The sequence below is a fragment of the Heptranchias perlo genome, chromosome 10 (assembly GCF_035084215.1).
Source record: "Heptranchias perlo isolate sHepPer1 chromosome 10, sHepPer1.hap1, whole genome shotgun sequence".
In the NCBI taxonomy this organism is placed as follows: Eukaryota; Metazoa; Chordata; class Chondrichthyes; order Hexanchiformes; family Hexanchidae; genus Heptranchias; species Heptranchias perlo.
In genome coordinates this window covers 47,215,478-47,239,504 of record NC_090334.1, presented here as the reverse complement: position 1 = coordinate 47,239,504, position 24,027 = coordinate 47,215,478, and the positions used below count along the sequence as shown (strand labels likewise).

The window sequence follows — 24,027 nt, the reverse complement described above, 5'->3', positions numbered from 1 at the left end:
GTGAGAGGTGTGGATACCTTCCCCTATCTGAGTGAATCCATATCATGATGATGAGATGTGGAAGAACTTTGTTCTTTAAATCAATTGTCCTTAAAGACTAGTTGCAGCTCTTGTGGCAGGCAATATGAGTTGCCAGAGTGGCTTTGAGTAAAGAAGGTGCTTGAGTGTTTGGAGAGGTTGCCTTTTGCAGAAGTGAGTTCCCCTGACACCCAGAAAGAGAAAAGAGTATGAGAGGTAAGAAGCTGAGTGAAGGCTCTCTGAGTGATAGAGGATGTGTATTGGCAAAAGTGCCTTGATTTACCTTGACCACCTTTGTTAGGTTATTGAACTTCTTTCCTCACTTGATGGCAGTTCATAGGATGGTGCATTGACTGCCTCTGTCACCTCCCTCTAGACAGCCTCTACTATTCTCTTATAGGACTTCTTGTCCTTACTGCCCAGGAGTCCACCTCATCTGACCCTCACTTAAGCCCATAGCACCTCCAGAGCGGAATCTGGGGGCTCATCCGACTGCTGACCCCCCCCCAGGATGCTGCTGCTGCTTCACACATTGCTGGCGTTCTCCCTCTTCCTGTGCTCAGAAGGTGACGCTGCCCTTTGACTGGCTGCAGGGCCCTGGGAGGAAATTTCAGTACGTTAGTAGTGGATTCACATGGGTGGGAAGTATTCCTGGTCCACCACCAACCCACCGACGGGAGGACAATTCCGAGAAGAACCAGCATTTTCTGTGAATATCTGCAGAAGTACTCAAAAGGTCAGGCAGAATCTGTGGAGAGAGAAACAGCGTTAACATTTCAGTTATGACAGAAGGTCATTGACCTGAAACGTTAACTCTGTTTCTCTTTCCACAAATGCTGCCTGACCTGTTGATTATTTCCAGCATTTTCTGTTTTTATTTCAGATTTCCAGCATCTGCAGAATTTTGCTTTTGTTGCAAATTTTCACATTTACTTTCTGAATGTATTTTGACTTTCTCCATTCGGAGCTTGAGCTCATAATCCAGGCTGAGATTTCAGTACCAAGGGATGTTGCACTGTGGTTCCAAAAGGCGCTATATAAATGCAAGTTCTTTCACACCGATGGATAAAGGAGTAATAAAAATGCTTTATAAAAACCATTATGGAGACTAATACTCTTTTTAAATCTCCTGTTGTCTTGTCCTTTGTTTTGTCATCCACATTTTAAGCTCAGTGGGTCAGTAGGAATCAGTAGTGATAAACCAATGTTTTTGTTTGGATACAAATTTTCCTGAAAGATCCCAACTGCTGACTGTAAGCAGACCTTGATTCAATGTTTGTTCAGTAGTCATCATTCAACAGCAAGTACAGGCTTTTGATAGATCACCTCACAGCGAGGTCACAGAATAAATGTGTAACTAATGACACACAGATGTTTGTTTCCTGTTGCTTAAATGCCTCCAAGTAACAAATACTGTATTGAAAATATTTGGGTTATGTATTAACAGTGAGGGGTGTATACTTTATATTCAATTATGAGTAAGGGTACAAATGAATTCTGAATGGCTGAGAATGATAAACCCTTGTAATAACATTTTTTTACTGCATCCAAGTTGTTGCTGTGAACAAATTGGAATCACAGGCAGCAACTGAATAACAGTTTAAAAACTGCATAAAAAATAATAGAGATAATCTGCTAAAATGTATGTTTAACTAGATCCTAGCTTAAACCTGTGCAAAATTGTATAATACAAACTAAACATGGCTTTGTTTTAATTTAATTATCTAAAAATATGGGGCTCAGTCCAGGCTTTTATTCTTGTGCCAACCAACACAATGCATACTGGGTAATATCCCCTCCTACTTGGTATGTTGAAAATCTGATAACATCACATCACAAGTTATAATTGAAACAATGCTTGTCATCCTGCTAGACCAAGGTGGGTAGAGATACAATGGAATGTAGAAACATTTGATGTGAAGCAATATACAGTATATATTGTCATAATGTGCAGTATTATAACGACAATGCAGAAACCCAAAGTGGTCAATTTTGGGTCAAATTTGGGTATTCGCAAGTCATCCCAAAATGGCTGTTTTGTGTTATTCAATGTATTTAATTCAGTTTGTTGTTCTGTTTTAATATATAATCCATTACAGAAAAATGCTTGAATTAAGTCATTTTAATTGGGTTAAAGCACAATCATATCTACAAATTATTACTGTTATGTGAAAAGATCTATGGCTAAAAGCACTTTCTGTAGGACGGAAATTTGACATAACATCTAAAGAACTTTTATCATTGCAGAACAGAGGGGAAAGAAGCAGCAGAAATCGTCTTATGAAAGGAGCAAAAGAAGCTTTTGTTTTGTTGCTAGAATTTGTAGTGTAAAGAATTTGCTATTTTGCCAAAAAAATTCCTTCAAACATCAGCTTATTTAAGAATAGTTTAGAAATGAAATTGAAAGTAATGTTTCTCTCTCCACAGATGCTGCTTGACCTGCTGAGTGTTCCCAGCATTTTCTGTTTTTATTTTAGATTTCTAGCATCCATAGTATTCTGCTTTTGTTAAAGTTATGTATTTACTGAAGTAGAATTGGTTGTACCAACAAGATCCTCTCTGTTGTGATTTCTGGATTGATGATGTTGGAGTGTTTACATTGGAATTATTCTCTCGTTAAAATCCTCCTGTGTCACTAAATGATAAGTATCATTCTGTGAAACCAGCATAAATATTGTGGAGTTATGATGACCACAGTTAAAGGATTTTTCTTCTCTGCAAAAGAACTATATTATTCTCCACCAACACCAGCATCAAAAAAAAGTCTGCCTCATATGTCCTTTAGAAATGTGCTTCTGTCACTCTGCTAATCAGACGGAGAGGTGGAAGTGTCACACGGGGGCAAATCTGTCACAGGCAAGGTTAATCAAATAGACTGCTGTAAGAGAGAGACACTAATGTTTAAAATACAAACCCTAGATTGATCAAAACTTCATGGCAAATGAGTTATTAATTTGCAAAGAGTCAGTTTCACCAGGATCAACTGATGTTCATCAGTCCTATGCAGAGAAAGAGGGACTCAAAATCCTTTGCAATTTTCTGTATCATCAGAAACATAAATTACACGTGTTGGAGCTTGCAGTATAAAGTCAAATTACAAAAATGGCTGGGATTAAGGGCAATTATTTTTCCAGCATTCTCTGGCAGAGCTGAATAATGTTTGATGTTTTTTTCCATGTTACTGTAGAAATGCTATAATAGGGTCAAATCTTCCTTAATGGATTCTAACTGTCTTAACGGGCTAAGTGAAAAGAGAAACCATTATTGCAATTTATTATTTATGGAAAAATATGATTTAAAAGCTCTATTTACAAAAATAGAATTAAATCACTCATAAACCCTACTTAGTTAGTTTTTTTGTAATGCTAACTATTAGAATATTGAAACTCATTAGTTCTCACTCTTCCCTATGCAACTAAAACTCCATAGTTTAATAAATAAGAACACTTGCATTGAAATAGTGCTTTATCACTTTGCAATATCCCAAAGCATTTAACGTAATGAATTACTTTTTGAATTGTGATATTTCTTACACTGACAATACCCAGAAGCATAATATGGGTGCAGCTAGCTGTTTTCATTATAAATAGATTATTTAATGTGAGCCATAAATTTACAAAGTTCCTTGGTTGGAAAGGAGATCGTTTAAAAAAAAAACAATAAGCAGTTATAAAGCCTGCAGTTATACTGCTACTTTTGTTTGCTATGAAGTGGTTTCAGGAGCACTGCAATGCAAAAAGAGCCAGATCCAGATTTGACTCCCAAGCACATTAAAGTAAAGCAGGCCCCCTCACACAGCTTCACATCCATACCATGGATGGTATAACCAATCTGTTGTGAGGTAGAATTTAAGAAGTGCTTAGGTGGTCCTTTGGATATACTGGGCACTTTATAAACTTTGTATAAAGAAAGAAAGAGACTTGCATTTATATAGTGCCTTTCACAACCTCGGGATGTCCTAAAGCGCTTTACAGCGAATTAAGTACTTCTGAACTGTCGTATGTAGGAAATGCGGCAGTCAATTTGCACACAGCAAAGTCCGACAAGCAGCAATGTGATAATGACCATATAATCTATTTTACTGATGTTGGTTGAGGGATAAACATTGGCTAGGACACTAGAGGGGGAAAAACACATGCTCTTCTTCGAAATAATGCCATGGGATCTTTTACGTCCACTTGGGAGGGCAGATGGGTCCTCGGTTTAACGTCTCATCTGAAGGACAGCACCTCTGACAGTGCAGCATTCCCTCAGTATGGCACTGGAGTGTTAGCCTAGATTTTGTGCTCAAGTCTCTGGAGTGGGAGTTGAACCCATGACCTTCTGACGAGAGGCGAGAGTGTTACCACTGAGTCATGGCTAACAGCTAACATATTACGTGAAAGCGGACATTGCTGCCTGTTGGTGGGGGAGTGGAGATGTAAGTATGCATGTGCAGAGCTCACTCCTGGTAGGTAGAATATAATTCATACCAGTTACAGCTTACACTATAACGTGGGTCTTGTTGGCTGTGCTTCACACTCTACAGCCTCATGTCTCAGACATTTATGTGTCTGTATCTTTAATTGGACTTAATGCTTTCATGTACAACACGTGTAAGTAGGTGAGAAAATATAGTTGGGGTACAGAGTTGAATTAGACTTTTTTAAATTTGCAAAAATCTGTGCGTCCAAGCCGGACCAAAATTGTTATCATTGATACTGATTAAGGCATCTTTTTGCATTCAGTGCATTGTAAAATATTATACAAAATTTTACTTTCCTCTTTCAGTATTCTAATAACTCATTTTGCATCACAAAAGATATTTGTTTAATACAATAATACATCATTGTGACACTATTTGTTTGGATTGTTTATTGAATTTTGCTTTTCAGAATTTGCCCATGTGAAATCAATCTATAAATAATACCCCTTATATTCTGTGCAGTGGCCTTGGCTTAAAAACATGAACAGTTAAAACAGAATGTTTGAGTTTCTCTCTTTAGTGAAGATATAATGCTGACCACAGTAACATTACTGTACAAGAAACATTTGCCATTGTTCTTAGGGGTGGTATAGAACCAACAAGACTTTCACATGAGTACAAGGAGCATGAGGGTGGATAGAACATTACTTCATGTTCCGTGGATACTTTGTATATACAGCATATATGAAATGATTATCTGTCCAAAAGAATGTTCTTTTGAAAATGATCATTCTGAATTAGCCATAAAAGAGTCATGGTCGGTTAATTGCTCAACTATTTTTCATTGCGTGTTGTTATACTTTTTCATGAAATGGTTTGAGAAAACATGTTAGTAACCACTGATGTGCATGCTGTGGATGGGGGGAGGGGTGCTTTTGCTGATACAGCATCAGTAATAATGTCCTACCAGTAAAAGTGAGTGTGGCACTAATGGAAAGCACATTTACCTGAAAACCATCCAATTCTACAAAGGCTCTTTGTTGTTTTTGCTTAAAAGAACAGCTGCTAAAATGAGTTGGTAATAAAGAACAGATTTAGATAACAATCTTTCTGAAATAAAAAGGAACTTATTGCTACAGGCTTATTTTGGGAAAAGTTAACTGAATGAAACCTAGTTTTCCTAAAGGCCATGAGTGCTGCAGTACTGCTACGAAAAACAGTTTCTCTTTTCCATCTCATTGATTTCATTCAGAATCAATGAAAACCTAGGGATGCATTAAATGTGTTTACGTGATAATAGGTGTTTGTCAATAACTCTACCAATAACCACAAACAGACAAAAAGGATGAATCTTCCTGACCTCAGCTCACTAGAAGAGTAGAAGCACAAATATATTAAATTGCTATTTGACTGCACCTTTAACAAACAATGGGTTATTTTTGTTTGGAGAAGCCTCTCAACTACTGATAGGTGTCATTGCCACTGCAAAGGATGAGTTTTAACCCTGTCTGCCCGCCAGAAACTGGACAGGTGGGCAGTTAAAATGGCCACAGCGACTTATTCCCTTCCAAACACACTGGGCTCGATTTTCGCACCCACGATCGGGTGCGTTCGTGGCGGGGGGGGGCTGCGAAAATCGGGGATTCCCGGTTCCAACCCGCCTACTTCCGGGTTCCCCCACTGACGCGCTGACATGCGCGCACAGCCCCCGCATGTGGGACTCCCGCCGGCAATTAAAGCCGGCGGGGTGCCACTTAAAGTACTTGAACAGGTTGTTTACAGACCTGATTGACCTGTTATTTTAGCAGGGATTGGATTTTGCAACTGACTGTGACTGTTTCCCATACTGGGGGAAACACTCCCAGTTCAAATGGACGTGTTGCAGCCATCAGCCTGTGGCAGCTGCAAACGTCCATTTGACAGGGCGGGCGGGGGGGGAAGACCCTCACTCATTGCAGGAGGCCACTCTGTCACTTTGGACAAAGTTCGGCCTCCACCACTCTCCTCCTAACAACAAAATTCACCAACTTGCACACTTACCCTGGTGTTCAGACACATGTACCTACCTTGCGGACCCCCTCAGATGTACATCTTCCGGATGGTGGCCGCCGTAGCTGCAGTCATGACCTCCTCTGAGGGCGAACAGCATCACAAGCCTCGCCAGCCACACCGTCCACCTCTGACACGTGGAGCTCCACAACACAGTGCTGTGACACATCCACCTGCACAGCAGGAGGGAGGGCAATTGCAGAGAGAGATGCGTCGCAGAGGGCACTACCCTCGCCACAGGGTCCACAGACCAAGGCTCAGCTTCCTGGACCTCTCTGAGCAGCAGTGCACACGGAGGCTCAGAGTCACTCGATATGTAGTTGTGGACATCTGCAGCCTCCTTCATGCCGAGCTGCTCCCGGCTGGCCTGAGCACCATCTTCTTTCCTGTCACTGTCAAAGTCACGAGTGCCCTCAACAACTTCTCCTCCGCATCCTTTCAGGGTGCCACCGGGGACGTCGCCGACGTCTCCCAGTCGTCTGCACAAAAGAGCCCTGCAAATACATCTACACCCACTCTGCAGTGACACAATGGGTGGCATCAGTTGTGGGTCTTCATAGTGATCCTCAGGAAAGGGCATTATCGCACAAACCAGACAAGATTCACAAAGACGTGGCAGTAGTGTTGACAATATAATATGTAATGTGAGTTGATCAGAAATTATATAGAAGTAAACACCATTACAAACCCTCAAACACCCTTGTGCATCCCCTTCATGCTCACAACACGTTTGCCTTACGCTTCCTACTGCACATATGTGATGCATGCCCTGTGGCTGCAGCAGAGGTAGTGGCAAGTTGAGTGAGGCTGACTGTGAAAGAGATGCACGAGAGGGTGAGTATGAGATAGAGCCATGAGATTGTATGAGGATTGGGTTAAGTGGTAGTGGCGGGATGAGTACTGGCGAGGTGAGTAAGTGCAGGTAAGATGAGGATGAGCTTTGAGTGGGTGTGAGGGGTGATGTGACAGAGTGGGGTGGGGGCGGTGATGTGGTAGACGGAGTGTAGCAGAATGAGTAAGTGTACTCACTTCGGCTGACCTACTTAGGTCATTGCAGCGCCTCCTGCACTGTATGCAGGTGGACGATATGTTGGTGGTGCAGGTGACCTTCTCTGCCACCTTGAGCCAGGCCTTCTTGGTGGCAGAGGCAGGTCGCTTCCTCCCGCCCGCCCGCGGGGAAGGAAGATCTCTGTCCTCCCCCTCTTCGTCACCCCATCCAATAAGAGCTGGAGTGAGGCATCATTAAACCTGGGAGTAGCCTTCCCCCTGGGCTGCTCCATGCTGTAATTTTTCCTATTTCCTGCAGCATCAGTCAGTGGCGAACTGCCCCTTTAAATAGGGCTCCTCCAGCTGACAGACCTTACTGCACATGCGCAGTCCGCCCGCCGCGCAGCTCAGCAGCGGGGAACCCGGAAGAACAGGTAAGTGGATCCAATCAGCCTGCGATTGCGTGCGGAGCAGACTGATTTCACCGGGCGCGTTACCCACGCACCCATTCAACCCCCCGCCGCCGTGGTAATATCAAGCCCGCTGTCTTCATCCGTGTTGCAATTTTAACCTGCTCTTTTGATCAAGTGAGCAGGACTCCTGCCAGAAGGTAGTGATGTTTCCAAGATGACACGCCTCGTGATGCAAGTCAAGCCTTTGTGGCAGACTTAATGCAATATTTGAGCCAGCCAGATTTTTGGTAAGCGCTGTTGATGATTGACCAGCAAGCCTGGCTCAGTAATGGAACCTGGAAGGGTGAACCTGTTTCTAGGGGCTGCTCACTCTGCTTCAGATAACCCTGAAAGCCAATGTCTTAAAAAGTAGGGTGACCTACCTGGACAGGATCTGTGATGGTAGGCTACATTGTTTCAGCTGGCTAAACTCCAATAGTACCCTTGCACACACTTAAGAATTCCAAAATCCTTAGAATTTAGGGGTTCTAATCCCTATGGATTTAGGTTGGGGTGTGTCCCTATGGGGGAGAGAATGTGCAGAACATGTTGGGTAAATAGAAATTCTATCTGTTCTACTTGTGTAGATTTCTCAGTGGTTTGGTTTGAAGGCTGTTAAACATATGATGGATTTCTGTTTGGGTCATAGGACATAGAAAAAGGGAATGCATAGATTACAAGAAACCATTTGGTCAGCCTCAAAGTTTGAAAATTATCATACACACCATTTGTCTCATACCCCTCAATCATTTTCTCTTCCAAATATCTATCCATTCCTCCTTGAATTCCCTTGCATTAGCTGGCTCCACTGTCTCCCCAAGCAGTTTGTTCCATATAACCACACCTTTCATCTTTGTGAATTTGAGTCCATGATACCTATTATGTTAAACTTATTTTTGGGGTACAATTTATCTAGACCCCTTAGAATCTACATGAGTTGGTTGTTACTAAATTGGGCAGTTTCACTCACAGAGGACATAGGAAAGGGAAATGGAAATGATGCACAGGTGCAGTGAGGTTCTAGCCCCTGAGCCTTGTGTTAAATCACATTGTTGAAGTGATCTAGTGAGAGCTCTCAATACAACTAAGCTATACCTGGCCAGAGCCCAGTGCTAACACTAGTCATGTCTATGAACAAGGAAAACAAATGTTCCAACTCCCTACATATTCACGAGTTTAATACGTTGAATTAAAAAAAAATCACACACATCTGTCATGTTTCTTTACACATTCTCAATTATATTTTTGCAGAAGGAAAATATTGGAAGTCATGCTTTCCTCCTCCAGTTTTTCCTGCTGAGGTATGGTTCCACATATAGTGGTCCTCAGGTACCTCACTGAAGGGCCCATATGACAGTTGACAAGTGAGTATTGGCATGTATATAACTGTGGAGGCCTTCGACTGATGTTCACAGAAACATACTTCCAGTTGATGCCTTTCTATAGTAACCAGGAAGACAAGCGCTGGCTGATTTTTACTTTTGTTCACATCATGACCTGGTGCCAGACTGCATTGTATATTACCCATTGAACCGGAGGGGGATGAGGCGGGGGGGAAAGGGAGGGAGGTGATAACAATTTTAATTAAAACAACTCACACATGTCAGTGTAGTTATATTTCTGTGTTGGGGATTTAAGTCCACTGATTTTAACGTGAAAGAACATTATTTTACCATGTTGTGCAATCCGGCCTCTTAATCTGATTAGGTTTTGATATTGTAAAATATGGCCTCAACAACTTAGATATTTCTTTGAAAAATATTAGAATTTACACATTTTACCAAAATAATGATTAATATGTTATGAACTGATGTAGAGATTCAACCTATTTATGGAGAGGTAAATCAATTTTCTTCTACAATCCTATCTACAGCCTTACATACTTTAAGATACTGTGTGCAGGCGTATTATTTTTCATTTACGATTTTGCAGGAATTTTTCTTTAAAATGAACAAAAAATGTATCTTACCTGAGATTAGAGATTTGATACGGACTAAATTGCTACATATATGCTTCACCGTGAAAAATTGCCTCTTGTAGAGTTGCAGAATAATGTATAAGTATTAGTTTAGTAAACAAGGAACAAAAAGAGTGTCTTTTTTCTGTCACATAAGAAAGCATTATCCAATTGCCCTTAAAAGAAAACAATACATTATTGTATTTTCATTGCTGAATGCCAACTTTTTGCTATTCAGTATTGTTGATTGCAACTTAATTGAGTTAGCTATTCTTATTTTAAATGCTGATTACTCTCATGTTTAAATGCTTCATTCTTCCCCTGTCCACCTTTTTGAGCTCATGACAAATTATTACAAAGCATTGCTCAGTATATTTGATAATAGAAACAATGCTCTTTTTATTTTCATGAATTAGATTCTATCTCAGTGCATAATATCTAAGATAGTCGTTGAATTTCATTGCCCTTGCTCACTGCCCTTGGCATTACTTATTTATTTCTTTAGGTTTTTCATTATTCTTACCTCAAGTAATGTTAAGACGCTACAGCCATATTATAATTGTAATTTGTCAGTAAAACAAACCCAATCTCTGAGGCTTAGCTGTCCACTGCCAGATCTGGCTCGACTACCTCAAGCTGGATGTCAATCCCTGTCCACTGTCAAATCATTGTCCTAACCAAAGATTATCCTGAAGAGCAAGAACATACCAAACACCTCTTCACCTGCTCTGACTTCCTTGAATTCCCTCCATCCTTGTCCTGGATGCATTGAAATATCCTATGTCTAAGTGAGTAAGAAAACCGGCACAGGCACAATGGGCCATCTGTGCTGTAAGATTCTATGATTCTATCTTAATGTTGGCAGAATCAAGCAATCCACTTTAGCTTTGCCAAGACCTATGTGCAAATATGTTTCTGACCCTGACTCCACCAACCTCCTGGGCTTCCTTCTCAAACCCAGTGCAGAAGTTTTGAACCTTGGCATAATGCTCAACCCTGAACTGAACTTCCTTCTCCACATTTGACCCATTACCAAGACTACTTTCTTGTGCTTCCAAAATCTTGGCAGCATGAGGCCTGAGAGATTTTAACTCCGGTGTCTCATCTGTATTGGTCACCTCTGCACCCATCTCTCCCTCACTGTTGCTGAATCCTAATTCCGTGCCTTTATCAAGGCTCAACTTCTCTAAAAATCTCCTTGCCAGCCTCTCTGTCTCTATGCTCCACAAATTACAATTAACTCAGTATGCCATCCTTTTGTCCTCACCCAAACTCCCATCTCTATAAGCAGCACTATAGAACACCAGTCCCACCCCCAACACCCATGGTACCTTCCCGTGCAAGTGCAGGAGATGCAACACCTGCCCTTTCACTACCTCCATTCCCATCGTCCGGGGCCTCAAACACTCCTTCCAGGTGAAACAGTGATTTACTTGCACTTTTCAATTATGTATACTGTGTTCGCTCACAATGGCGGTCTCCTCTACATTAGGGGGACCAAATGCAGATTGGATGATTGCTTTGCTGAACACCTCTGTTCAGTCAGCAAGCGTGACCCTGACCTATTGGTCGCTTGCCATTTTAATTCTCCGTCCCATTCCCATTCTGAACTCTCTGTCCTCCTGCACTGTTCCAATGAAGCTCAATGGAAGCTTGAGGAACAGCACCTCATTTTTCGATTTGGCACTTTACAACCTTCCTGACTCGAATTTGATTTCAATAACTTCAGATCAGAACCATTGCTCCTATTTTTTTCAGACGGCAGATGCCGGTAATGGTTCTGCTGTTGCCATTTACTGCTCCTCTAGACTCATCTTTTGTTCCTTGTCCCATTACCACACTCCTTTTGCCTTGCACCATCATCCCTTTTGTCATTTGATAAGTCCTGCCCTCCACCCTATCACAGACCTTCCCTTTATTCTTCCCCCACCCCTCTCCTTACTCTGGCTCTACTTGCTTAAAAACTGTTAAATCTCTAAATTTTTCTAGTTCTGATGAAAGGTCATTGACCTGAAACATTAACTCTGTTTCTTTCTCCACAGATGCTGCCTGACTTGCTGAGTATTTCCAGCATTTTCTGTTTTTATTTCAGATTTCCAGCATCCACAGTATTTTGCTTTTGTTTTTACTATAGAAATGTTAATAGTATACCCAACTGTCCCTATCGTGGTTGGGCATCTAACAAAAACTGAATTATGTGATTCTTCACCTAGTGACCTCTCTCAAACAGCATATTTTCATTTTAGAATAAAAAGAAAAAAATATGAATGCTGGAAATCTAAAATAGAAAGAGTAAATGCTGGAAATACACTGTAGGTCTATCGGGATCTGAAAAGTGAAAACATGGGTTGATATTTTGGTAGGAACAAAAGGTTTACGGTTTATGTTTTTGTTTGGCTGCAGTTCACTGTTGCCATGGCCAAGAAATATTCAGTTCTCGCAACACAGGCCTTTCTGTGTGGTGACCTTGACCCTAATGAGATCCTATCGAGCTTGTGATGTATACAAAGAAATCCAGGCTGATACACCCAGTTAAATATGGAGACAGATTTATCATTCTTTCTGCATTCACATTAGGAGGTTAAATGTCAAAGAGAATGAATAGAATGCGACCCTTAGGCATTGTTTCTAACAGAAGTATTTGTGAAAATTGTATAGACTAACCACAGCTCTTTGATGCTTGTTCACAAACAAGCAGGCTGCAGCATTGCCTTTAACTTCTTAGATTAGTTAATAAAATGGCAGAAAACCAAAGTGTCTTACTTCTGACAGCTTTATGATGGTCAGTCCATAGATTGTGCTAAGTGAATCAGGCAGTTAAACTAATGAACCCTTTGTTCCTGCATGTCTTTTTAAACCACAAAACTCTAAAGAATTTATTATAAATTGTTACTGTGCTTCAGGGTTGTAGATAATCAGGGATTGGCATCATGGGTCTTTACCAAATAGTGGCAGCTACGAATTGTATTAAAAGTGTAAACATGTATGTTACAATTATTTTTATTTTAGATGAATTTGTTTTGGATGCTTGTAGAGCATGTAATTGGCATCAATGCACCTTTGAGTTTTATCTGTATCAAGAATCCTATCCCCATGAGATTAGATATGATTATAGTGGTACAGTTATTATAGCCCTGATTTTAACTTGGGTGAGAATCGGGTGGGCGGCGGCTGAGGTGGGTAGCAAACCATGCTGATCTTGGCAGTGTGATGGCTTGGGAGATTTTAACTCCCGTGCCTCATCTGGATGCCCCCGGTCAGCTGGCCAGCGGGTGGGAGCAGAATGTCTGGTGGCAGGTGGCCACAGGGGACCGAGCGAATAGGGAGGGGGTTTCAGGAGGGCCTTGTGATCGAGGGAGGAAATGCTGGCCTAAACTTTCATTGTGAGGCCAGAGCAGTACTCCTGCCCCACAAAGAAAGTAAAAACTAGTTTTCAAAAATGACCTGTTTGCGCCTCTTGTCGTCCCAACTCTAGGTTGAACTGGCGGAAAAGCCACAACTCTTTCCCTGCTCAGGCCCATAGTTAAAATAACAGTCAGCCCTCAATGATATTATTGGAACCTGATCTGAATATTTAAATAAAGAACCCGCCGATTTCTAGCGGGTATGCCTCTTGCCTGCTCAGAAGAGTAGGTTAAAGTTATAGACTGCGCGATTGGTGTGGGACATCAGTGGGTGACTCCCATAGACGATTTTAACTGCCTGCATTGCCAAGCAGACAGGGTTAAAATCATTCTTTATGTTTCAGTATATATTTCATCACAAGAAGAATCTCTTCACGACTTGTAGACAAAATAGTAACAATGTTTCCTTGAAAGCCAGACAGCTGTGAGCTTGAATCCAAAGCTACCTGTCAAGCTTGTCCTTGGGAATGACTAAAGGAGCCTTAGTTCAAATCACTAGTCTCTATGACTCATACTGACTTCATCCTACTAAACCTGAGCTCAGTTGAAAACCATTAACATTAAATATTCAACAACATAGGTACACCTTACCTCTTTTTTTTCAGATTGACTCACTTTATTATTGAACATGCATATCTGGGGCTGCAGTTGGGTACCATACTTGGCCTCGGCTCCTCTTGCCATCAGGTGACCTGGCAGGCCGCAGGTCTCCGGTTAAAATGGCAGTCGAGTCCCAGTGACCTCATATGTAAAGAAGGACCCCACGATCTTCCGGCGGACGTCCCTCTCGCTAGCTCAGAGTAGCGGGTTAACATCACAACCCATAGGATCGGTGCAAGTAAGTCCCAAGGGCCATTTTAACTGCCCGCCCAGCTTCTGCCAGGCAGGCAGCATTAAAATCAGCCCTATTACTTTTAAAACTATATGTATCATTTTTATTTTAAAAGAAATGATAACAAACTAGCTGTCAAGCTTTGGAAGGATCTACCACATGAAAGATCCTCCACAGAATCACAGTCTGGATATTGTGGCATGCAAGCCACAGTGGAATTTGATGCTACCCTCATAACTGCAGCAGACTTGCCTTCAGAGGACCTGACAAAGCTGTAAAGGCTGTTGCTGTTCTTTAAATAATATGGTGAGTAAGTTAACCACTGACCAACGATTCCGCAAACTATGCCCAGCCAAACTGCATATTGCTATGTAATAATGTTATGTTGCTGCATATCTAGGTGAAACCAGACTGCAGTCTCAGGTACATTTTGAATGGCTTGGCTAGTCCCTTTTCCCATATGTGGACGATAGAAGTATTGAAGGGCCAGCATCTATCTACATTGGGTAATGTGTTCGCATGCCTGTGGTACTAGGCTGTCTGATACAATTTAGAGCTGATCTTTTGGACAATCCTGCTACTGTTTTTATCATCAGAGAATAAAAAAAAACATTTTTTTTTACCTTGTACACAGCAAAAGATTATTTATAATGACCATTACGCATGAGTTTAAATTTTGTTGGCAAGAATATTATTAAATAAATTATAGGAATTATATTTTTTTTGTATTTGAGTAAAGTTTTTAAAAACCTGCATTGAACATTTTCCAAAACCTAAAGAGATAATTTTTGTGATAACATTTGGCCTTTCTTAATGGAACATGTTCTTTGCCAATCAATTTCTTTTAAGTGCTATTTAAACCTAGCAAACATGTCAAATTATTGATGTATTTCCACAATCTTCTGCATCATGCTGACTATTAGAAACACTGTTGACGATGTGCAAAATACTAGACTAGGCATTTTAGTGGCTTTTTGATGCCCAAAATAGAATCCTTGAAAGTATTTTATTGCTTTATTGATTTCTATAGTTCATTATCAATAAACTGGACTGAATGGAAAGCATGCTAATGTTTAGGCAGCCTGCATATCTAGTCCATGGCATGCTTTCTTGTGGTGGGTGATTCTGGGTCTAAAGCCATCACTTCAGTTGTTTTCAAGATGCCTGCCATTGGTGATGTTATGGAATTCCCCAATGAGGAGGCGATGTGATCTGGCTACTCTCCATTCAGAGAAAGATTTGATGTATTTAAAAAAGAAAATCAAGGATAATATTTTTGAATATAAAATGGGAGAGTACTTTAAATGGAAAGTAACTTCACTAGACTTTCCTTTTAATTTATTGTTGGCAGCGGTTAAGCTACAATAATTTTGAATATGGTACAGCCAGCATTAACAGAATCTGGTTAACAAGAATGCTTTCATGCCTGTAATTCCATGGCTCATGGACTTTTATATAGGCTAAAGTAGCATGAGCAGTTTAAGAAGCAGGTTGCTTGTGTGCTGAAAACCGAGTTCTATCTTGTTTCACACCATAAAATCTAATTTTAGCTTTTTGATGTGAAATTTTAGATAGATCAATACATTGTGAATTTAAAATGGACTTATATTTGTTATAGTCTTAAAAGTGTTACTTTGCTTGTGTGGGGGAAGTAAGACAATACATAAATCTGTCTATGGATAACTATTAGTTTTGTGGGAGACAGCCAACCAGTTTCTTCAGTGTACTCACCAATTAATTGCATCAGAAAGTCCTTCATGTCCTTGAAATGTTAATTGCATGTAAAACTTGCAGATGCCTGCTGAACACTAGGGATAGTCTTCAGAACCAAACTATTTGATATCCAAGTCAGATGCCAAACACAACTAAGAGACAGCCAAAGGGTTATTGTTAACACTCTGTCAATGTGGATGTTAAAAGTGATTAATAATTTGTTTGTTGCCTAATAGGAAAAGGCTGTCTTGATCTTGGGTATTCTTCAAAGAATCCAGCCTCCACTTCAAAAAAAAAAGCCATGAGTATATCTGTATATATTCATGGGACAGCGTATTATGACAGCAGTATTAGGATGTTTTGGTCCCAGTTCTCTGCCTGCTTGTATCATGTTGCGGCAGTGGGAGGGACACCCTGGAGGTGAATGTCCAAGTTGTGTTCATCACAGACTCAGTTAAATGATTCTGAAAAGCAGATTGAAAATTTGGATTTATTGTTTTTGGCACAGTTTAAAGTACCGTGTAAGTCAAGTGTTGTATTACAGGTTATTTGATGAATTCTACTTCTGGAATACAATCTTAAAATTAGAGCTAGGCTGTTTAGGAGAAAAAAATCAGGAAGCATTTTTTCACACAAAGGCTAGTTTAAATCTGGAAAACTCTTCCCCAAAGGTTGTGGGTGCTAGGACAATTGGAGCTTTCAAGACTGAGATGGATAGAGTTTTGTTAGGTAAGGGTATCACAAAGGGTAGTGGAAATCTGGAACTCTCTTCCCCCAAAAAGCTGTTGAGACTAAGTCAAGTGAAAATGCCAAAATTGAGATTGATAGATTTTTGTTTGGCAAGGGTATTCAGAGTTACTGAACCAAGGTGGGTAGATGGAGTTAAGATACAGATCAGCAATGATCTAATTGAATGTCAGAGCAGGCTCGAGGCGTTGAGTGGCCTAATCCTGTTCCTATGCATCAAGAGATATGGAACAAAAGTGGGAAAATGGAGTTGAGGTGCAGATCAGCCATGATCTAATTATGATGTGGAGATGCCGGTGATGGACTGGGTGGACAAATGTAAGGAATCTTACAACACCAGGTTATAGTCCAACAGTTTTATTTGAAAATCACAAGCTTTCGGAGGCTTTCTCCTTCGTCAGGTGAGAGTGGGATTCCATGAAGGTTACCGCATATATAGTCAGAGAACAATACTTGGTGATTACAGATAATCTTTCCAACTGTCTTTTGTTCTGGCCATTTATATATTCGGTGGTCTGTATGTAATGTCTCTCTGTCTGAACACTTTGATTGCCTTGACCACGGGCAGTTGGAAAGATTATCTGTAATCACCAGGCATTGTTCTCTGACTATATATGCGGTAACCTTCATGGAATCCCACACTTCACCTGACGAAGGAGAAAGCCTCCAAAAGCTTGTGATTTTCAAATAAAACTGTTGGACTATAACCTGGTGTTGTAAGATTCCTTACAATGATCTAATTAAACAGTGGAACAGGCTCAAGGGGCTGAATGGCCTACTCCTGTTCCTATATTCCTATGTAATTATAATTTCTGTAAATAATTAAGGTTTCAGTTTTAGCCTGAACGATATAATTTGACAGTGTAGAGTTTTTAACCTCTTGGTGGCGGGGAGTCCATGCAATTTTCAGTGTAAAAGACATTGATAGCCCTTTGGTCCACTATTCCCTGTATGTCATGCAAAAAGTTACATAATTCAAATGATAGTAAATTCTACATTTCCTGTGAATACAAGCGAATGGGGTAAGCAGACCGTGCAAATTGTAACAATCTGATTTTTGTAGGGGATCGACAGAGTGCATGCCAAGTTACAACCTGACCAGCATAACATCATTATGGCCATTTAGCTGTTGAAAACCAAAAAAACTAAAAGTTATATTATTTTTGTGGCACCTGTAGTGACCATTAGATGTCCACAGCTAGCATTCATGGAGATAGGGGCTACAATGGGCAGAAAAAAATACTAGTTTGCACTAATGGGCGGGAGGTACGTTTTAACTTGTTGCACCTGGCATTATTGGGGCGGTGATGGCCTCAAGATAAGGTTAGTAGCCTGACTGCCCCCTTAACCTCGATGATGCAAGCAGCGCCATTTTGAATGAGGCCTACTGCTGGGTGCCCAAAGCGCCTGCTTGTTTTAGGCAGTAGGTCTCTCCTTATGGTTTGGAACCGGTCGGAGCACCTGCTGTAGATGCTTTGATCAGTTTCACAGACGATAGAGCTGATGAGGCCCAGCAAAGTTTGAAATTATTTTTGTGTACTCCTCTGAGCCCCACAAAAATAATCTGGTCCGCTGCTGCCCCAGGACTGCCCTCCACAATTGCGACCCACACTTACCTTGCTGCTGGCTGGGGCGGCCTGATAGTGGCCAGCCTTAATCTGTCACACTGCAACGAGGCTGTTTGACAGTCAATATCATTAACCAATATGGCCCTCGTATGTCAAGCTGAAAACAGTGCTCTGAATCATTTTGTTTAACTTTTGGATAAAGTAAGAACCAGTGATAGCTAGATTCCGGAAGAGATTTATTTGTCCCTGTGTCAATATTTTGTAAAATGTGCATTGGCGTATCCTGATTTTATGTCCCAATTATGATGATATTGTGTATCTCATAATAGGTTTGATACAAATTTGTCATTTCTATACCTCAATAAAATGTTAAATGAAAAAAAAGTAATTGGAAAACTATAATTGTTCATAAACTTTGAAATTGTTTATGTCTGTCACATATGAAACTCTGGATGAATACATTAAGGTTGAAAGAACAGATCTGAAGTTCCTTTGTATGTGTGTTCAGAAATTCCTGAGTAGATGTCTGACTTTGAATCTTTTATTATACTTTATTACATTTGTAAATCTGCCTGGGATGATTGCTTTTTCTGTGGGAATAAAAAAGCAATGAAAATTACTGGCAGGAGCAATCTGACCCACTGAGCCTCAAATTCACTCAAAAAAAACAAGAGAAGAGATTTTAACAGCATAACAAATAGTAAAGAATTTGAATTTTCTGGCAGCATAGGCTGTCCGAAGAGATGCATATTTTAAAAAATCTCATTGGTAACTGAGCCAGTTACCAATGAGATTTAAAAAAAACAAATATAATTTTCTGGTGACTTTTTGTATTCATTAAGGTGAGATATGTCAGCGCTGGGGAACACTCTTTCACTTTGGATACCAAATGTTAACATCAGATGATCCCAGATCAAATATAGCACAGGCAGATATACAAGGGCCTACTTTTCAGTTCCGCTGCTTTAGCCTGGCAGAAGCTGGTGACCAGGGTCAACGTTGCATACATTACCTACAGGACCTGTGAACAGATGCAGAAGAAGACTTTAAGGAAGCTGCCAAGGTAAGACCGCCCATTAGTACCAGTTTGTTGTGCTGTAAAATTTTGTCTTTGTTGTTGTCTAAGTTATCTCAGGTATGCATGCCACAAGCTGTCCCTTATCAATCTGTTCTATGTTCACCGCTAGCTCATGCCAAGCCCTCACACTACCCTACAGTTATTTCATTGCTTACCCTGCATACCCACACTCCAGCAGGGCACACTTTGAAGCTGCAACTTACGATTGAAAGGCTTGGCACACTGACATCATCAAATGGATTTACACACAAAATCATGTAACACAACCTAGATGTATGGTCATTTACTGGCACACAGGGTGAGTTGCAGGTTGGACATGTGTTCATCACTGTGTATTTTTTTTATTTGTTCTCGGGATGGGGATGATGCTGGCAAGGCCACATTTATTGTCTATTCCTAGTTTCCCTGAGAAGATGGAGATGGGCCTTCTCCTTGAACTTCTGCAATCTTTGTGCTGGTGGTAATCCCACAATGGTGTTAGGTAGGGAATTCCTGGATATTGACCCACTAAGGATGGAGATATATGTCCATACCAGGGTGGTGTGTGACTTGAAGGGGAATTTGGAGTTGTGAGTTGTGGTCTTCTCATGACACTATTGCTCTTGTTCTCAGTGGTAGATGCCACAGGGGAAGGAGGCACTGTTGAAGTAACCTTGGTGAGTTGCTGCAGTGCATCCTATTGATCAGACATACTGCAGAAACAGTATGATGGAGAAGGTAGATATTGGTGGGAAGGAACCGATCAATTGAACTGCTCTGTCCTGGATGGTATGCCCTCCTTCAACTTACAACATGTAAAGTCTATTTTTCTGCTTGCACGTCACAATGGCACCAAATAGAAGGGAACAGACCTGAACTGGCGAAGGACTCGAAATTAAAAATCTTTGACTGCCTTAGAAGAGGCCATCAAAGGTATGTGTCATCCACTTGTAAAATATATATTTTTTAAAATGTCAGCTTGACTCAGTTGGTAGCATTCTTACCTATGAGTTAGAAAGTTGTGGGTTCAAGTCCCATTCCATAATCTAGGCTAACATTTCATCGCAGTACTGAAGGTGTACTGCATAGTTGATGTATTTTGGATAAGATGCAAAACGGAGGCCCCTTCCGCTTGTTTAGTGGGTGTAAAATATTCCATGCTGCTATTCGAAGATGAGCAGAGAGGTGTTGCGGCCAACATTTTTCTCTCAACCAACAACACCAATAACAGATTAACTGGTCATTCATCTCATTTTCCCCTTGTGGACCTTTCTCTGCACAGATTGTCTTTTGTATTTGCCTACATAATAATAGTGACTGCACTTCAGAAGTAACTCATTAGATGAGAATCGTTTTGAAATGTCCAGGGAACGTGATAAGGTGCTATGTAAATCTAAGTTCTTTCTTTCAAAACAAAAATTGGTAAAGGCATGAAATACAAGTTAGAAGTGGTAGAATGGAAAAATTGAACTAGGGAAGAATGCAGAATAAGTAACACAGAAACATGTTACACAACTGACCAAAAAGAGAAGATAATCAGAGTAAATGGAACATAACAGAGTAAGAGAGAAAGGAACATGTTTCAGCAAAAAGAGAATGAACAGAATAGATCTGGGGAGTGATTTAAAAAGTCACTGAGTAATAGACTGGTAGCAAGGAGTCACTGAAACCCAACCTCACATTATTAACCTTGCAGTGATTTTTCAGTACTTGGAACCAGATTCCTGTGAGATCAGAGCACAACATTCTTGTCAAACTCATATGTTAATGAGGATTTAACTTTACTGTAAACTTTTTAGCAAACAGTTTTGTTTCAAAATCAAAACTTTTATAATTGTGCAATGTTGCAAAACATGTAAATATGAAGACAGACCTTTTCAATCCTCCAGCAAGTGAGGTTAGTTCAGTGTATTTGCCTTAAATCTAGATGAGTGATTGGTCTGATAAACAGGTCTATCACTCTGTCAGTTTATGTGGTAATTTATCTTGTTAAATAGACAGCCATTTTGCCAGTGAGAACATTTCATTTATGGTCAGATTACCCAGGCACCTTGCATGATTCTGATTTATACTCAACTATTATCTTCATCATCATTAATAACCATAATAATGGTGTCTTCAAATCAGTTCTGAAAAGGTCACATTCCTGTGAAGGTGAACTTTTCTCAGAATGTTATTACTTTTGCCCGTTACTTTGGTATTTCTTAATCCAGGAATTTCTGATCAAGAAGAAATGTTCATAAAATACTTCTGATTTTCTGCCTCTTTTTGGAAAGCATTTTGCTTTACTCTGTGCCATCTTAGAGGGAATCTGATGGGATTGCGCACTCACTGTGTGGGAAATCTGAGGCACAATCCTTGGTTCAACGACTCTGTGGTGCAACATGTTAGCAGCCAATATAACGACTGGTGGAAGGTAGGGACTCGTGCTGACATATTGGTGGTCATTTTCAGCTTCACCGGCTGGCTGGTATTCTAATGAGGTGAGTCATCTGACTGTTGTAGAACACACCCAGTTTTCATCCCATTGATTTCAACTCTTGCTCCTTTTGGTCCCATAAGGAAAGCAAAAACATTTTTATTTTGTTTGGGCCTCTTCTGCTCTCTGATTCCCTTCCCACTATCTTCACCTGGCAATAAAGCCCTTGCAGCTTCCCCAATCAGGCCACCAGTTAAAATTACAGTCGGGGCCCGATTACATCATCAGACCCCAATCTGCATATTTAAAGAAGGACCCCACCGGCTTCAGGTGGGTGTCCTTGCAGCCTGCTCAGAAAAGCAGGTTAAAATAGAAGATGGAGTGAACTGTGGAGGACATCAGTGGATTAGTCTCCTGGCCGCTTTTAACTGTCCACCCGCCTGGTTTCCGTCGGTTAAAATCACCCCTTATATTGCTGTTTGAAGTCTGTGGGCAAAACTGTTGTCATTCTCACTCACACAATCGACCAGCTTATGAGAAGGGAGCAGTGCCAAATTCTCGGCTGTGAACTGCAATTAGGAGCCATTGAAGGACCTGAAATTGCACTGGAAAGGTAAAGGTAGATGATTACTCACCACATTGCTGTAAATTTGGACATTACTGTCTATGAAAAGCCTGTTTGGGTGACCAGGAACTGCAGACCCTTCTATGGGACTTGGGGAAAGAAGGCCTACACTCAAAGGGACTGCATGATCTACCAGTCACAGGAGAAGGTAGCTTAAAGCAGGCTACACAAGTCAGCCACTACAGTCTAGGGTGTAACCAATTCAAATGCAGAGGCGTTGCAGTGCATAGCTAATGGAGGAAGTTGTCAGCTGAATCCAAGTACACTGTCAGTAGAAATCTGCAGTCAGCCAACAAGATTACTTCTTCCATAAGGGAATCATTTAGAAGGAGTGGTTGGTTAAATTTCATACATCTGGAGCAACGCACAGGCAGCAAGAGGCATCAGTGTAGCAAAACACACTGACATTATTCAAAAATCACTCAATTTATTCAATACATTTTATTCACTTGAATTATACATTCTGTTGAAAATGTCTTTGTCATTGTGCAGAATAATGTGACACGACACCAAAAGATGGGCATTGATAGTGGTGGAGGAAGTACGAAGGATGATATTGTTGATGTTTTGGGCCAGTTTCTTTAGTACACAAGGACAGTAGGGTTCCTTCAAGGGACAGGTCAGATACTTAGCTAAATATCTCCTTGATGAGCATCTGGAACACCAGTCTTCCAGGTTGCCCAAATATTTCTGGAATTGCTTCCTCTTTTTTAGTGTCTGCATCCCACACTGTCCCTGATTCCGATTGGGCTCCCTGGTTAGACGTTTTTGTACAGCAAAGTCGTGGGGCATGCAGTCCATGATCTTGGACCCTTGTGCGGCTGTACTATAAGCTAGCCTCTTATTTGTCGAGACATCCAAAGTTCTGCTTCAATGATATGCTCATTACTGATCCTGGTGGTTAGATAAGTTTTGTTGTATGTGCATGATTGTGTTCTGATGGTCACAAATCAGCTGGACATTCAGAGAGTAAAACCACTAAGTTCATGATGGCCACAGAATTCTGGACAGGGGCCTGAATGACTACATGAGTTCAATCAATCATTGTTAGTCCTCATGGAAAAACAACATGAGGTGCAATTGTGTTGTTCTCTCATTTTGCTGCTGTTAGTCAGCGATGAAAGTAATGATGCTATTGACCATCTTAAATAAAGCATCAGTCACTTCCTTGATGTATCTGTATGCAGTGAACTGGGAAACATTGCAGATGCACCCAGCGCTAGCCTAGAAGTAACCAGAATCATAAAATATGTAGGTCATAGTGACCGTGACTGCCTCTGGCAGTGCCACCCAGATTGCAGATGTTGGCTGTAGATATTCCTGTAACAGATGGCACAACTCAGTCGCTTCCTCCTTGCTAACCCATAGCCTCCTAAATCTGCTCTTCACTCGTCCCCGGGTAGCCTTATCTGGGACACTACACCTAAAGTGGCAGGTCTGGACAGTATGCTTTTGGTGCCATCTGACATCTCTGGCAACCCATTTTGTTCCTGCTCATATTTGTCTTCCTCAACCAAGTCCGGTGCCAAGGGAGCGCTGACTGCAATGCTGAATATTCAAATCTGGATCTGTAACGTACAAAAAGACCTGCCATGCTAGACTGATTCCATTTAAAATTATCATAAGAAATCTTCCTCTGACTACAGCTGGATAGATGTGGTAGCATAGATACCACAATTGTGCTCTTTGGGTAATAATTTGATTTGTGAATACACTATCATATAATAAATGTTACTATCCCCACATTTCTTTGTTTCTACTCTATCATTTAAACTGAAGTGATAGGAAGATGCT

The 24,027-nt window shown here is 40.8% G+C and overlaps 2 long non-coding RNA genes across 3 annotated transcripts in view; one reads left to right on the top strand and one right to left on the bottom strand.

The window, feature by feature from the left end:
- Positions 1-18,628: 18,628 nt before the first annotated feature.
- Positions 18,629-24,027, bottom strand: part of LOC137326495 (uncharacterized) — a 67,931-nt gene continuing 62,532 nt past the window's right edge. The window contains exon 5 of the long non-coding RNA XR_010964206.1: positions 18,629-19,153. This is a non-coding gene — a long non-coding RNA (uncharacterized lncRNA). The remainder of the gene's footprint in view (positions 19,154-24,027) is intronic.
- The window catches only part of LOC137326494 (uncharacterized), a 74,117-nt gene continuing 68,895 nt past the window's right edge, over positions 18,806-24,027 (top strand). For both annotated transcript variants that reach the window (XR_010964204.1, XR_010964205.1), the window contains exon 1: positions 18,806-19,195. This is a non-coding gene — a long non-coding RNA (uncharacterized lncRNA). The remainder of the gene's footprint in view (positions 19,196-24,027) is intronic.